The sequence below is a fragment of the Culex quinquefasciatus genome, chromosome 2, assembly GCF_015732765.1.
Source record: "Culex quinquefasciatus strain JHB chromosome 2, VPISU_Cqui_1.0_pri_paternal, whole genome shotgun sequence".
NCBI classification, from domain to species: Eukaryota; Metazoa; Arthropoda; class Insecta; order Diptera; family Culicidae; genus Culex; species Culex quinquefasciatus.
Window position 1 is genome coordinate 186,678,253 of NC_051862.1, and position 15,935 is coordinate 186,694,187.

At 36.3% G+C, this 15,935-nt stretch overlaps 1 protein-coding gene across 4 annotated transcripts in view; it reads left to right on the top strand.

The window, feature by feature from the left end:
• Positions 1-4,066: 4,066 nt before the first annotated feature.
• Positions 4,067-15,935, top strand: part of LOC6031191 (wiskott-Aldrich syndrome protein family member 3) — a 53,637-nt gene continuing 41,768 nt past the window's right edge. The window contains exons 1-2 of one of the 4 annotated variants that reach the window (XM_038253444.1): positions 4,067-4,377; positions 9,384-9,729. The gene's annotated coding sequence lies outside the window, so the exon portion shown is untranslated. Of the gene's footprint in view, positions 4,378-8,946; positions 9,730-15,935 lie in introns of those variants that run through there. The other 3 variants (XM_038253446.1, XM_038253445.1, XM_001841980.2) reach the window with 3 other exon arrangements.

Below are 15,935 nucleotides of genomic sequence, written 5' to 3' on the forward strand. Positions count from 1 at the left end.
CTAATTGTTGATTAAAAATATACTTCATAATTTCTTTATCGTCAAAGAAAGTCACCGATTCATGGCGCTAGAAATCCAAAAAGTTTGATAGCATAAGTCTACTGGAGCTGAAAGCGGTGTTAGAAAGGAAAGGAGTACCGGATGCGATTATCAGGAGAGTGATCAACTGTTTGATAGGGGAAAGAGCGGTAATAGCTTGGAAATGTCAAAGATTGATGATGCGGAAGAAGATAACATTCTATTAGGAGCGGTGATACTAAAATTGGAAATCAAAATGGCGGGAAAGTTCCAGCTCAATCAGTCAGGGCGTATGAAATTTCCAGTTGTTCTCGTCTATGCGGACGTTTAATCAGTCAAACTACGAAGGAATTTGGATGACCCAAATTGGAAGAAGATCTAGGAGAAGTGAAGCTACAACTCAACCGTAAAAAATGTCAGGTTATGGTCCGGTCTCCCCTTGGTGCGTCGCCGAAGGAAGTCACTATTGCTATTCACTTGTCTATTTGGACGTTCCCCTAACCGAGCGACTGCATAGGCAGTTAATAACAAGGAAAAGGTCCAAGGACGCGGTTAAGGCATCTCGGGTGATTTTGGACTATGGAAACGTCGCAAGACGTCGGTCAAATTGAGATACTGAGGCCAAGTCGTGAGGAGACCAGACAATCACCTGCTCAAAATGCCTGCAGAGTCAGGGTTACCAGGTAAAAAATGGAAAAATCTGGCAAAGATCGATAAAAAAGCTGGAAAAATCTGGCAAACGAAAATCTAACCGTTCTTAATGGTGAAGGGGAGGAAGGATATGAATTAATAAAAAAAAAAATAGAATTCAGACGATTTAATTGATTTTATAACCTCAAAAATGATTTATTAACATTCCATCTAAGAAAAACTAATTCTATTAATTTTTTTATTTTTTATTAAATTTGTTAATTTGAATCAAAAAGTTGTTCAACATTGAAATAAAGTGAAAAATCTGGAAAAATCTGTCAAAATCTGGCACTGAGAAGGATGAATCTTTATTCTGGCTGACAGTTGAAAAATCTGGCATTCCCAGATTTATCTGGCAACCTGGCAACCCTGTGCAGAGTACAGACTAACGCACAAACAGATAGGAAGAGCTTCTTTCACGTCGTCGCCATCGTGCTAACTTGTCGTACGTGCATTTTGGGCCAAATTGAGTTAAGAACGCGATTTTGTGCAGCTCACAATGCCTCACCTTTTGACCTTCACAGATCCCCAAAATTCGTGCATTTTTGTCACTTTACATATGAAAGTAGTTGCAATCTTGTCGTGTTATCTTGTCACTCCATGAAAATTGATGTAAGTGCGACATAAGGCCAAAGGGATTTCAGGCCAGGAAAGTCAGGATGCGTTTGTCGCACGTACAAGCTAGACTACCGTAAACATTTGTAATTATAACTCGGGACTCCAGCAACCAACTTCAACCAAACTTTGGGACAATGCACAGAATGGTGAGCCAAACAAAACGTGATTGTTATTGCTTACATTGCGTGCTCTCGTTTTTGAATATTCAAGGTCAAACATTAAAACGCGTTTTTCTCGGAACGTCAAAATGGCGGGTGCGACAAGATAGCACGACGACGTCGACGTGGTAAAAGTCCATAGAGCTATCTATGCCCAATCTCACGCACACTACCTTACCATTTGTTTTTGCTGGCGGGTACAAATTTTAACCTAAAAACCCTTCGTGTACAAACACGCAATACATGCGCACGTAGATAACTCTATTGCGGAAAGCATGTGAAGATTGGAAGACTCATCCATAGACGAATGGTATGAGCTGCACAGAAAAAAAATCATGGTAATATCACATCTGGGAAGGGGTACATCATTTATGTAAGAAAAAAAATTCTAATTTCACCTCTGAAAATGTGTAATTTTACCACTATTCTGGTGTAATGTCACTTTTTCAGTCTAAATTGAGGTAAAATTACATGATAAAAGAAGTAATATTCAACCTTCCAAAATTACAGCTTCCAAATTTACATTATTTTTTACTGTGTGGCAGAGGATAAAGAAATGTTGAACAAGTCTATTTAAGGGATACACAACCAACCCGAATCTTCTGAAAGCGAATAAAGTTCACCAAAAGTCTCGAACAACATCTACGGAACAACAAAATGTATTTAACCCCTTTTTTCGTTATTGCACAAAATCGCACTTTAGCGCAAAAGATGCCTTTTTAATCCACTAACACACATAAAAATTCAATAAAATTACTCACATTACTCATCAAAATATGTAAATTTGTATCGGATACAGATAGAGGGTGACGATTCTCGAGATTTTCAATTTCCCGGGAATCGAGAGTTGAATTTGGCAATTTCCCGGGAATTCCCGGGACCCGGAATTTTTTTAGCTATGAAAATAGTTTCAATAATGTATAAAGAAAAGTTATAAATGTGTTTCTTTTCAATGAATTCAGTTACAATTTATTCATACTTATGCAATGAAACGTTAATTAGTAGCCTCGTTATTTTTGCAATCTATGATCCACAATTAATTTTTTTCTCAATCTGCGATCTGCATCTGAGCTTTTTGGGATTCAAAATTGTAGCTTAAAATATTTATGAATCTCAATTATTCCCAGTAACGGGATTTCTGCAATGTGATTTATTCAAAACAACGATTTAAAGTTGTTTTTGTCCTTTTCAAAAGTCAACTGTAAATATTCATTGAAGAATTAGTAATCAAGAAAACCCGAATGTTCACATTTGGCGGACTTTAACTTTACAAAGATTGTCAGAGTTTTTTTTTTCTTCCAAAATCTAATTTAATATGGAGATTGAAGCGAAACACAAAATGACTTATTGACATCAAAAGAGGAAATAACCTTGATACAACGAAATTAACCTATTGAGATCTAAGAAAAATTTGACTATAAGGATTGCTATGCTTGGAGAGGATATGGAAATTATACTTATCATGAAAAAGCTTTTTCCTATTTAAAATAATAAATAACAAAGATATTTAAAAAACATTACATTTCCTTTCTGGGGTCTAACTGCTAAGTTATGCTTCATTATTTTGGGTTCGCTCAATTATAGTTATTGGAATTTTTACACTCTCTGAATAAGAAAATTAGAGAAGCATTGGTTAATTTGAGCTATATCATCTAATATTGAACGTCGAATGTTCTAAACAATTAGTTTATATAACTTTGCTTCGATATTTATGAAATTAAAATTTCCCGGGAGTCTCGACCAAATTTCCCGGGAATTGAGAGGTCCAAAAATGGTCGATTTCCCGGGAATGGAGCACCCGCAGTCGAGCAGTTTTTGACAGTTCGCTCCATAAGAAATACATTGTAGAAAAAAGCTAAAACTGCTCGAATGGAAGTGCTCCATTCCCGCTCGTCACCCTATAGATACAGTAATATCAAGCAAAACATTGTAAAGGGACCGAAGCCGAAGTGTAAACAAAGAGTCTGTCCTGCTCGTTTCGAATGTAAACATCAACTGACGTGAGCAGGATAGACTCTTTGTTTACACTTCGGCTTCGGCCCTTTTACATTGTTTTGCTTGATATTGCTTTCGCAGTCGAGCAGTTTTTGACAGTTCGCTCCATAAAAAATACATTGTAGCACATACCAAAACTGCTCGAATGGAAGTGCTCCATTCAAAGGCTGCTACATTCGGTTCTGTTTCCCCTAAACCCTTGCAGCATAAATCTACCGTGAATCTTGCATACAACATACCGCGCTCCCGTTTTATGCTGCAACATAAAACAATCCACCCTGCCCATTCAATGTTCGAAACAATCTCCCATCTCACTCTCTCGCACACACCGCACACCAATTCGCCGATTCAAAAATATGCTTATGTTTCATTCAACAAAACGCTTGCATGTGTGTGAGCGGTGAGTACACTCCACGCAGTCAAAACAAACACCACTACAACCGTTGCGCGCTCCTTGCTACTGCTACACACGGTGCCGTTGTTTTTGTTGGTGCTCTTTGATAGTGTTTGTGATCACTTTCGGCAGCTGCCTTTGTGTGAGTGCAATTGCTTCGATTAGCTCAGAGGGAGCGAAAAGTCTGCTTTCGTCGGGTTCTGTTCAGTCATCAGTCAGAGTTGGAACGAAGAAGAAAATCGCCGTCGCCGAGCTTCGCGTTTCGTCGTTTTTCTTCGAGTGGAGGTCTCTTTCGCGGATAATCCGGTCCCCCGAGTGGCCACTTTAGTTTGTGGACCCAATCGGGCCGGGTGGACAATCCGTAAAATAAGCGGTGAAATTGTGAGTGCTCTTTTTAATCGGGATTTCTTTGGGCCGTTTGTGGCGAACAAACACGCAAGGTGAAAAGTCACCAACAGCACAGTCAGCAAGGGAGGAGTGCTAATTCAGCAAAAGAAAAAAAAGGTTCGTGAATACCGCACCCTCACACACACACACACGCACACTCACATACGTACGGAACGTTTTATTGAACGGAGCAGTGCAGCGAAGAAGGATACGAGTTGATCGAGCCACGGTGGGTTTGTTAAGGATTACGATAATGATTTGTGGCAAGGCAACTGAGGCAAACATTTAATAGGTTGTACACAGCAAACTCTGAAGTTCGTTTTCAGTTAATATTTACTGAAAACTGCACTACTGAAATTTTCAGTTAGTTTTTCGCTGAACATCAGTTAAAATTTGTATGGAGCTGTCAAAGTTTGCTGAAATTTCAGCAATTTTTCATTTACCGAAAATTCAGTAGTGCAGATTTCAGTAAATTTAACTGAATTCAGTAATGAGAAATTTGTGTGTATGTTTTTTACGCTGTTTCTTCATATTCTGGAGCAACAAAGAATTATTTTGAAAATTCCGATACAACAAAACCCGCAGCATTGAATAGTTGCTGAAGAGGACAGCTATTGTTTAACACTTTTAGCTTTATGAAAAAGTTAAAATTATGCTGATAATTAGCAAAACTGTTCAAACTGTCAAAATGCTTATCCGTCCTTTTTTCGTATTGCTCCAGATATGATGGTAATTCTCCTTTCGGAATTCGCATTTTCGGCCTCCCTTACAAACATCCTACAGTAATTAATCGATATGTTACAATCCTTGACGTGATGAACAGTCTATATTAACAGGCTACCGTAACCAATAAAACAACAAATAACAATCCTACAAAAGGTGCACAAAGTACACCAGGTTAAGAAGAAGAAAAATAGATTTGTTTTAAAGGTCCTATGAGCTATTGTTTTTCATATGTGTATTGGTCCTTTTAAAAAAAGTCTGGATATGATAATTGTAAAATGCTCACAATTTCGTCTCGCAGTTTTAGTACTCAAAAAAATATAAGTCATCGCTCATTTTTTAAAATTATTGCGGTTTTTGTGAAACGAGTAGATTTTTCCAGTTTTCGTTGTTTTCTCGTTTTTGGGCACGGCACATCGATGAACCCAGTTTTTAAATAAAAAAAATCCTATTTTGGATTCCTTTTAATGCAGTTTCACATTTTTTTTATATAATATATGAAATTTCCCAGGAATCCAATAAAATTATTTTCAAACATACACAGAAAAAATGTGAAATTACTCGACACGGAAAATATGAATCACATGTAAACTCGGTTGATGTAAACCTCGTAAAATCATGTTTTACGTTTGATTTATTCAAATTTACATCAAATCACATTTAAATTTAAATGGTTAATGACGTGCAAAAATATAGGGAATTGCAAGTTTGATTTAAAGCAGGTGTGGCCAAAGTATGACAGTTTAATTTTTTATTGTACTTAAAGTTCTGAAACCCGTTGGCAATTAAGTCTACGGCACATTCTGAAATGCCGCTATGTACAAAAAATTTAGGACCAGACATTATTTTAAACTGAAATTCACACCATGTGTCAATGCCAGGTTATGTAATTTTTTGAGAGACTACGATTGAACCCAGTAATAATTATTATTTATTGAAACTTTTTTTATTCTCTTTTTTAATTTTTTAATGCAATCATTTTTTATTTTATCAAATACAAATTATATTTGATTGTTTTTGCAACCAGTAATCAAATTTCCCTATAGTTAAAGTAAAGCTTTCCTGAGGGGAACACCCTTGAAGAGTATTGGGGCCGGCATTTACAAAGCGGAATCAGTGGCAGTTTCATTCTCAACTTAATGTTAACATGTTAAGGTTAATGTTAATATAGACTGTTCATTCCATAGGTCGCCTCCCTAAGGTGTCGTGATAAGGTCCAGTTTGTGACGATACACTACCTTCCCTTTACTAAGCAATCGATTCCAGAAGGGAAAAGATCACCAGTTGTGTTGGTCCGAGCCGGGATTTGAACCCCGATTTACCACTTACGAGGTGGAAGCGTTACTACTGGGCTACGTGGCTCGGTCAAATTTCTCTATAGTTGTTTCAAAATTTAAAACATTGATGACTTAATAATAATTAAAAATAAATAATAAATTTTCTTCTCTAACATGCTGATATATTTGAGAAAAGTTTGTAATGAGATTGAAGGTGAGCTTATTTTTGAGCAATTCTCTACAAAACCGGCCGATTTCGACCATTTTTATTTTTTGTATTTTTTGATTTGGCTCAAACTTTGTGGGGGCCTTCCCTACGACCAAAGAAGCCATTTTGCATCATTAGTTTGTCCATATAAATTTCCATACAAATTTGGCAGCTGTTCATACAAAAATGGTACGTAAACATTCGAAAATCTGTAACTTTTGAAGGAATTTTTTGATCAATTTGGTGTCTTCGGCAAAGTTGTAGGTATTGTTAAGGACTATTTAGAAAAAAATAGGTACACGGAAAAAAAAATTTCCCAATTTTTTTATTAACTTTTTTTTTACAAAAACTTAAATTCCCAAAATACGTATTTTTTGATTTTCGAGATTTTTTGATATATTTTAGGGGACAAAAATCCGCAACTTATGAGCTATAGAGAAACATGGTCAATAAATCTGCCGCCGAGTTATGATTTTTTGAAAAACTGGTGATTTTTGGAAAAAATCGAAATTTCATACATAAAATTTTTTTGATTACATTTTTTAATGCAAAATTGAATTTGCAATCGAAAAGTACTTTACAGATTTTTTGATAAAGGGCTCCGTTTTCAAGATATAGCCACCGAAAGTTTGATTTTAGCGAAATATTTGCAGTTTTTCAATTTTTAAAAATAGTGACCATGAGTGACCATTTCTAAAAATATTTTTTTTGAAAAGTTCAGAAAATTTGCTATTAAATTGTCTAAGAGACATTGAAGATTGGACATCGGGTTGCTGAGATACAGCGGCTTAAAGAAAAAGAAACACGAAAATTGAAGTTTTCTAAGTCTCACCCAAACAGCCCACCATTTTCTAATGACGATATCTCCGCAATTAATGGTCCGATTTTCAATGTTAATACATGAAACATTCGTGAAATTTTCCGATCTTTTCAAAAAAAATATTTTGAAAAAAATTAAATCAAGACTAACATTTTAAAAGGGCCAAACTTTGAATATTATGCCCATTAAAAATGCTAGTAGCCAAAAATCACCAGTTTTTCAAAAAATCATAACTCGGCGGCAGATTTTTTGACCATGTTTCTCTATAGCTCAAAAGTTGCGGATTTTTGTCCCCTAAAACATATCAAAAAATCTCGAAAATCAAAAAATACGTATTTTGGGAATTTGAGTTTTTGTGAAAAAAAAGTTAATAAAAAATCAGGAAATTTTTTTTCCGTGTATCTATTTTTTTCTAAATAGTCCTTAACAATACCTACAACTTTGCCGAAGACACCAAATTGATCAAAAAATTCCTTCAAAAGTTACAGATTTTCGAATATATACGTACCATTTTTGTATGAACAGCTGCCAAATTTGTATGGAAATTTATATGGACAAACTAATGATGCAAAATGACTTCTTTGGTCATAGGGAAGGCCCCCACAAAGTTTGAGCCAAATCAAAAAATACAAATAAAATCCAATTCCGGTTTTGGTAGAGAATTGCTCTTTAATTTAAATGAGACTGCAGATTGTTTTTTAACTAAATTTGGCTATCAATTTTGTCATACATTGTCATCCTGAACATCACTTTTTTACCATATTAAGTATATCACCCAAAAAACGACATAACCAAGGTTAAATAAACCTACACATCATTTATAAAAGTTCCCAACTTCCATATTTTTATATTTTAAATTATGCCTGCTTTTTTTTCGAGTCAACATTACAGATGAACAATATTAACTGACAAGAGATGAATACTTTTTACATAGTTTTCGAGAAACATTTTTACACCTGTATGATTCGCATTTATCTGCAGCTAAACCCAGTTAGTTGTCAGTTGATTTTGAAAGCATAGCTTACACAAAAACGGAAGTTATTTTGATTGGCAAGTAATGGATGCTATCAATTTTTGTCATCAATTAAACACACAGATATTTCAACTTCTTTGAGTTGATTGTAATTTATCCTCAACCTCAATGTGCCATATCCAAACAAATGTGCTCTAAATTGAATTGCGGAATTTTGACAAAACGAACCAAAATCGGCGGGTTTCCAGTAGCAATTACTTTCACTGATTCCCGTCCGATAAATTAGCTCACTGTCCGGTTACTGTCAACGAGACAATCGTACCGTTAACATTGTCCGCGACGATGACATAAACCACGCAGGCCAAAACGTTATCGCCTAATACAAATCTTGCAATTACGGTCCTATGTAAGCGGGCCTTTCTCCCCTGCCGTCCGTCCAAAAGCAACCAACCAAAGTCGTAATTGTTATTTTTTTTAATTAAAAAATCGTGTTATCTAACCGCACAAAACCCACCGTGCGCTCACTGGGTGTTGATTTGTCATCATTTTGGTGCGCGCTAATATTGGTGCAATGATTTCCAACCTGAATGAGATACGCATACAGAGATAAGCCAGAAGCAACACACGTTTATGTTACGCGCGAGTATGTTTTCCTCCTCTTTGAGTGTGAACGTGAAGAAAAAGATGACGACGACGGCGAAGCAAAAGTGACAGCTCGCGTTTTTTCGAAGTTGTGAGCCCGCTCCAGGAGAGCACCGAGCTCCGCAGTCAGACATCGCGTGTGTGACAGCTCGTACATCAACATAGAGTGGCAAGCAAGACAGAGAGCAATAGACGGGAGTAAAACAGAGAGGGGGCTGGAGATTATTGTGCAAAAAAAAAACGCAGGCAACAAGAAGAAAGTTTCGGTTTGCGTGAAAATCTGCGCCTTTAAAGATTTTGGAGTCTCGATTCTGCCGGACAATCTGCCCGCGGAACGGCCGAGCGGTAGACCGCGGTGTCCGGGGATCAGGAAGAATTCGTTCCTCGCGCGTGTGTGTTTGTGAGTGCGCGGATGTGTGTGCCAGGGGAAAGAAGGTTCCAGTGGGTTCAATAATCAAAATAAATTGTGTGTTTTTATAGCATTTTATTGCGGAGTTTTGGGCGAGAGGGAAAAGGGGGCCACAAACCTCGCAATAAAAGTGATATTTGCAATCAAGAGGAAGAGGGTTTTCAACGAGAATCGAACCCTAGAAGTGAAGCAAATCAGCGAAGACGACGTGTGCAGCATAGTAATAAACACGAAGAAGAAGAAGTAAAGTGTGCTGAAAGGAAGGAACCGCAAGAGAAGTGAGGGAGTGGGGGTCGAGTGATATCAAAGACTCTTCAAGGAGGACGAGGTTTTGTGTCGATTGTCCAGAAGCCGAACATCGTGCCGCTGTCTCGTCATCATCGTCTTCATCAACAACAACTGAGGATTGACATTCAAGTGAGTAATAACAACGCGCTAGTGTCGAGGCATAATCACGGGGTTAGTTGAAGGTGACAATTGGCCTGCGGGGAGTGTATCTTTAAGGATGATTCTAAAATTGATTTATGTTTGTATCAACTTTTTAAATTCTTACTTAAATGTTAAGCCATATTTTCTTTATTAATAGCAGTACATTACCGTACCCGAATTTGTTTTAATCTTACTCGATATTTTTGATAAAATCCGCTGTTTGGACGTATTTCCCTGCAATTAACATATTATCACCATGTAAAAAAATCTACCAGTATTCTGCTGCTCTACTGATTCAGCTTGAATAAAATACACCGAAACAAAGTGTGAATTTACTCGACACGGAAAAGATGAATCACATGTAAACTCAGTTGATGTGAACTTGAGATTCGATGTAAACGGTTGAATCACACGTAAAATCATGTTTTTACGTATACTTTGTTGCAAATTTACATCAAATTGCATTTAAATTTAAATGTTTAATGACGTGCAAAAGTGTTAGATCATAAATGATGTAACATTCGGAAATATTTTTTGTGTGTAAATGCTGTTAGATGTTTTTTGTATCCAATGCCTCTTTGTCAGTATATTTATGATTTGACATTTAAAAAAAAATGAGGAGTGAGAAACAAAAACTTCGAAATAATTTAATACAAAATATATAAATATTTTTCTCTCCTTGGATATGCATTATAAAATAAAAATGGGTTTGTCAATAAACTAAAGTTTTGCCAAATATTTGCAACGGGCTTATAATAAAATCAATAAACAACTTAACGAATTCTTTCTTATTATGTACTCCAACATGAGATCGATAATCTTATACTTTTTTTTATTCTATTGAGCATTTAAATTTCAAAGTAAAAAAAACATAATAAAATTTTAATTCTTTCCTTTACAGTTAATATTGTTATATTTTTTATTGGATTTCTTTTAAATTTCCATTTAATTTTTATTTTTGGTCAAGCTTGCTATTACCTTTAAGTGAATACAAACTGAACATAAAAATAGGGGTTTTGTTGGTTTCAATTAGATTCTTCATCTGAATAAATTTAATTAAAATTTACTATATTTTAGACAAATAAAAAACTATTTGATTTAAAAATATCGCGGCAATTTAATTTCAAAATTATATGATAGAAGATGCAACATTGAATTTAACATTATGTTCATGTAAAACATTAAAAAGCGTATTTTTTTCAGACAGTAATATAAATGAATTTTTTTTCCTAAATTACAAAATCAATTAGAAAAAATCGTTTTCATCCTACACTTATAAATTTTGGACAAAATTCATTCGGCTCTATCTATTTTTTTTGAAAATTTCTAACTGCGCCTGTTTCTGAGAGATCCAAAGTGCATGCTTCCCCTCTCAAATCTCTTAGTCAAATGAAAACTACAGATTTACAAAAATCTAAGAATTTTTAGAATCGCTCTAATCTTATTGAATTTATATGAGATTTTTTTTTAAGTTACATTAACATTCAAGAGTTTTTGCGTAAATGCTGAAAACTATGTTGGTTTTTTTAATCTTCTCTCAAAACTTTAAATTTGGAATTATTTCAAATAAAAAATATTTTCAAACCTTTCTTCCTTATAGCCATTTCCTGATTTATACTTGGAATAACTTAATTAAATAGTTCTCTTTAAAAAAAACAAGTTTTATTGATTTTGGAAAAAATGAATGGTCTGGAGAAATTAGGGTTTTTCTATTTTTAAACAATTGCTTTTAGGGGATATTCAATGAATAGAAACAACTCTGGTGTTTTTTGCATGATATTAACAACGTAAAATTACATTTTGGGTTGTCAGAAAATATCCTTTTAATGTCCACTAGCAGGTGGACTCTAAGTTTAGTTCTGGAGTTTTTTTTTTTGAAATGGTTCAATAAACCAAATTTTCAGTTTTTGCTGTTTGGGTATTTTTGAATACCCCTGACTCAAGACGTGTGTGTGTGTGTGTGCAACCAATCAAACGGAACCACGCGGTCGCTTCTTACAAATTGAGTTGTTTCCATGTATTTTAGAATTTTTACATTCTACACTTGCAAATAACTCGCATAGGCATTTGGATGGTGTTAGCTCTGCCGAGCTTCGGTGACCCATTTCTACGCAGGCTAGCCGTGCGCGAGGTACCTCAGCTTGAATCGACAAGCCCCGCCCTGAAGAACGTTTGCATCAATCGGATTCAAACGTTATTTAGAACTTCCGAACCCTTGCCAAGTGGACAAAGGCCCAGCGCGTATATAGGTGGTAGTAACAGTATTCCTTATTCCAGTCATAGCTCACCAAGCAGCCGTGATGGCGTAGTGGTTAGCAGTTTTGCTTACCAATACAAAGGACGGGGGATCGAACCCCACCCGAGCGACTTTGATTTTTTTCGTTCATATTAAAGAATTTCAAGTATTTCTAAGTCTTGAACTTTCTCGTTGGGAGCAGATGGGCATCGAACCCAGGATCATTCGCAAAGCGAACACCGTAACCAGTCAGCCACGGCTGCTCCTTGTAAACACCTTACCGGTTTTGTCTTGAATGATGTGTATGTATGTCAGAATAAATGAAAGAATTGTGGTCTTATAAAAAGAACGAGCTCACCAGTCAACAAATTCTTCAAAACCAGCTTATCTTCAATCGTCTCCGTCAAACGGGGGCTGGTACCCGCTCAAAAAGGCCGGTTCCCGCTTGAGCTGCTTCCGCTTGTCACCGCTCCACTCGTTATCCGCTCCGTCGTCCTTCTTTTGTAGGATTTTTCCAAGCTTCTGTCGCTGCGGCAACTGAACCTCCTTGCTACGACTGCGTTCCACATTATCGGTGCCAGTAAACTCACTCAAATCGGATCAGCCAGTGCCGAGAAAACTTGGCAAGAATTTTGAGCACCAAGGGGAATACGCACACACATACACACACACACACAGACATTTGTTCAGTTTTCGATTCTGAGTCGATAGGTATACATGAATATAGGTCTACGAGCTGTTTTTCAAAAGTTCATTTTCTTGAATACCCCTGACTCAAGACGGTTTCAAAAACATCCAAAAAGCAAAAACTGAAAATTTGGTTTATTGGACCATTTCAAAAAAAAACTCCAGAACTAAACTTAGAGTCCACCTGCTAGTGGACATTAAAAGGATATTTTCTGACAACCCAAAATGTAATTTTACGTTGTTAATATCATGCAAAAAACACTTCAAACTTCAAATAAATATAGTTAAAAAAAAAAACAACAAAAGCTTGATAGTCAATATAAATAAAATATTTTCAGTGAGTAAAAAAGAGTGTCGCGTCTTCACTATCAATCTATGATTCAATAACGTAAGTACAATGCGTTTTTGAAGCCTTGGGGATGTGTTTTTTGACCATAAGTTCTTCAGCAAATGGATAGAACTCAGCAAAATTTAAATTTGGATTTTTTCCCAAGTTTTATGTAGTTCAAGAATGGAATCTCTGAAAAATTTTACGAAAACCATTTTTAGGAGCAAATTTCATACCAATCTTTTGTGAGAAAGACAAATGTGAAAATTCTTTGAAATGTTGAATTTAACCATGCTATTCAAGAGTTCACAATCATGTGAAGACAAATGTGGAAATTATTTGAAATGTTGAATTTAACCATGCTATTCAAGAGTTCACAATCATGCGATTATTAAAAGAAATGTTTGACATTATTCGGGTGAAGTTGAGAAAATTTAATTTTACCGGTTGTTTAATAGCATTTTTCTCAACTTAAATGGTAAAAGCATTAATGATTTTTAGTCTTTAATAATAAAATTATTGTACAGTCCAGACCCGATTATCCGAAGTTTCGATTATCAGTCCCATAAAAACCTACGAATCATAAACAAAAAAAACTTGAGTTTTTGACCATTGAGATATTTTTTTTTTTGTATTTAATTTTTTTTACTCTTAACAATAAAATCGAGTTCTGTGACCCAATTTCAGTCAAATTTATATAGTTATTTATAAAAAATCGAAAAAATCGCCTATAATATTACAGAAAGCATTTTTTCAATGTTTCATCGCCGCCCGTTTTGCCGCCATCTTGGATTTGAAAATTCTACATCATTTGAGAGTAGATTATAGGTCTTAAGCTTTATGTAGTTAAGCTTACTTTCGACAGTCATAAGACATCGAAAAAATAATCGTGATTCGATTATCCGAAGTGAAATTTTGCCAAGGCCTTCGGAAATAAATAGAACTTGAAAACATTGCATGTTTAAAAAAAAATGTTAAGTAGTGTGCCTCAGCTGAAGATTTTTTTTTTGTATTTTTAATATTTTGAAATTTTTTTGTTAAAAAACAAACAAAAGACCTCTGCAAACTTATTCTGAAATTTTCTTTTCTGTACTTGGAGGTTGAAAATTTCGAATGTAAAGGCCACGTCGCTTAGACAGGAACTCGTTTTATGCTTTCTTTCATATTTAAAACATTACTTAATCCACAGCAATAATATTATTTAAAATAGGAACATTACCCATCCAACATTCTCACAAATATTTGCTCAGAATTTGATTTTAAGTCGATACATATGCGTGAAGGTGGGTCTAGATGGTTCAATTAAAAAGTTAATTTTTCAAGTGATGTTATACTTGAAGACCAGCCACATTTGCACATTCCACCCACCCAGTGCTATCTGAAACAGATACCCACCGCAAGAAACGCACGCAACCAAAACAAATCAATCGATTAAACACATTTGATTGGATTTGGTGGCGGCTTCGACTGCCATCGCCTGATGGATGCCACACTGCAGCAGTTCGTCTGGCCGATATATAGGCCAGGCCACTTTAACCATGAGGTGCAATCGATAGATACCACATTGCAGTGTGACCGATAAACGCAATTGAGTTTTTGAGCTGAGCTAATAAATGTTTTATTGGCGTTGAATTTCCAATGCAGACTGGTTTCGATTGAGATATTTGTTATTTTAATTAACTTGGTTAGGGAAGGTTAGTGCAAGCGCTAAGGGTTAGCTAAGTGTCTGAAGTTAAGAGAGAGGCAAGGAAGCACAAATTAGTTCGACAGAACGCAATTATTGGTGCAACGCCTGATGATCTGCTCATGCACAGCGTGAATCTTTCAATGTTTCAAAATAAAGTTTAGTTTTTCATTCAACTTTCCTCACCGTTAAACTTAACTAAACTAAACTCACAGATTGGCACAATCCGGAGATCCGGAAAACATACCTTCTTCAGCAAAGGAATAGTTTTTGCACAATTTCGCAAATCTATACCCACATTTTACCGGGCGTGGCTGCGATGATGATCACTGTTAAGGTACTTTTTTGCCAGAACGGCTATAGAAATAAAAAGTGCAGCTCGGTAGCCAGGGAATGTGTTAAGTCATAGTCCGTAATGAAATGGGTCAGCAAGCCGCAAAAAACCCCATTCAACATTCAGCCAGCCAATCGCAAAGGGGGGAAAATCTAGTGGAAATTGGCAACGGAACCGAAGACAGGTGCCCATCGAATGGGCAGTTGACCGTGAACGGTTTGTCGATTTGCGGTAGCTGAACCAGGTTACATCGCTTTTTCTCTCTCCTTCCTTTCATCAATGAAAACCAGATGAAAAATCTTCAAGAGTGGAAAGTGTCACGACGTCGGTGATTACAGCGAGGAATTCCAAGCAGGTCGATCTCGAGTGTCTCCGGTTGAACTCTACAACTCTTTGGAAAGTATCGCCCATTTGGGTGGAACGCACTCGAGAGTGAAAGAGTCTAGTGCAGGTTGCATAATAGCTCGAGAAAGTCGGAAGGACCATATATGAGGGGTGAGGCTGGTGGTTTGAGACTCGTTACTGCACTGGGTACAGCATAAGTGCTGCGTTCGAGTGATGATGGCTTTCCAACATCTGTGTGTGGAGTCCGTCCAGTCCATGCGATGGTCGTTTCGCTGGAAGAGTGAGCCGGAGGCCAACGGCCCTGATCTTAGTCACTTCCTTTTGGCGAACGCTGGCGATGCTTGAGTTAGTTTTCTGAGGATTTTTCGAGATTCCTCTGAAAAACTGAGTCACTTGGTTGAAGATAAATAAAAACTATTTTACATAAGTCTACATTGTTTCTATCGATTTGGAACCGACTGTTCGTATTGTTAAGCCAATTATCCAGTTCTGAGAACCCTCGTATTACCGGAATCGCGAATATGCCGGCTGTGACCGTCATTGTACTCCAGAGTAAAGACAATTATCCACGGCGTTCCCT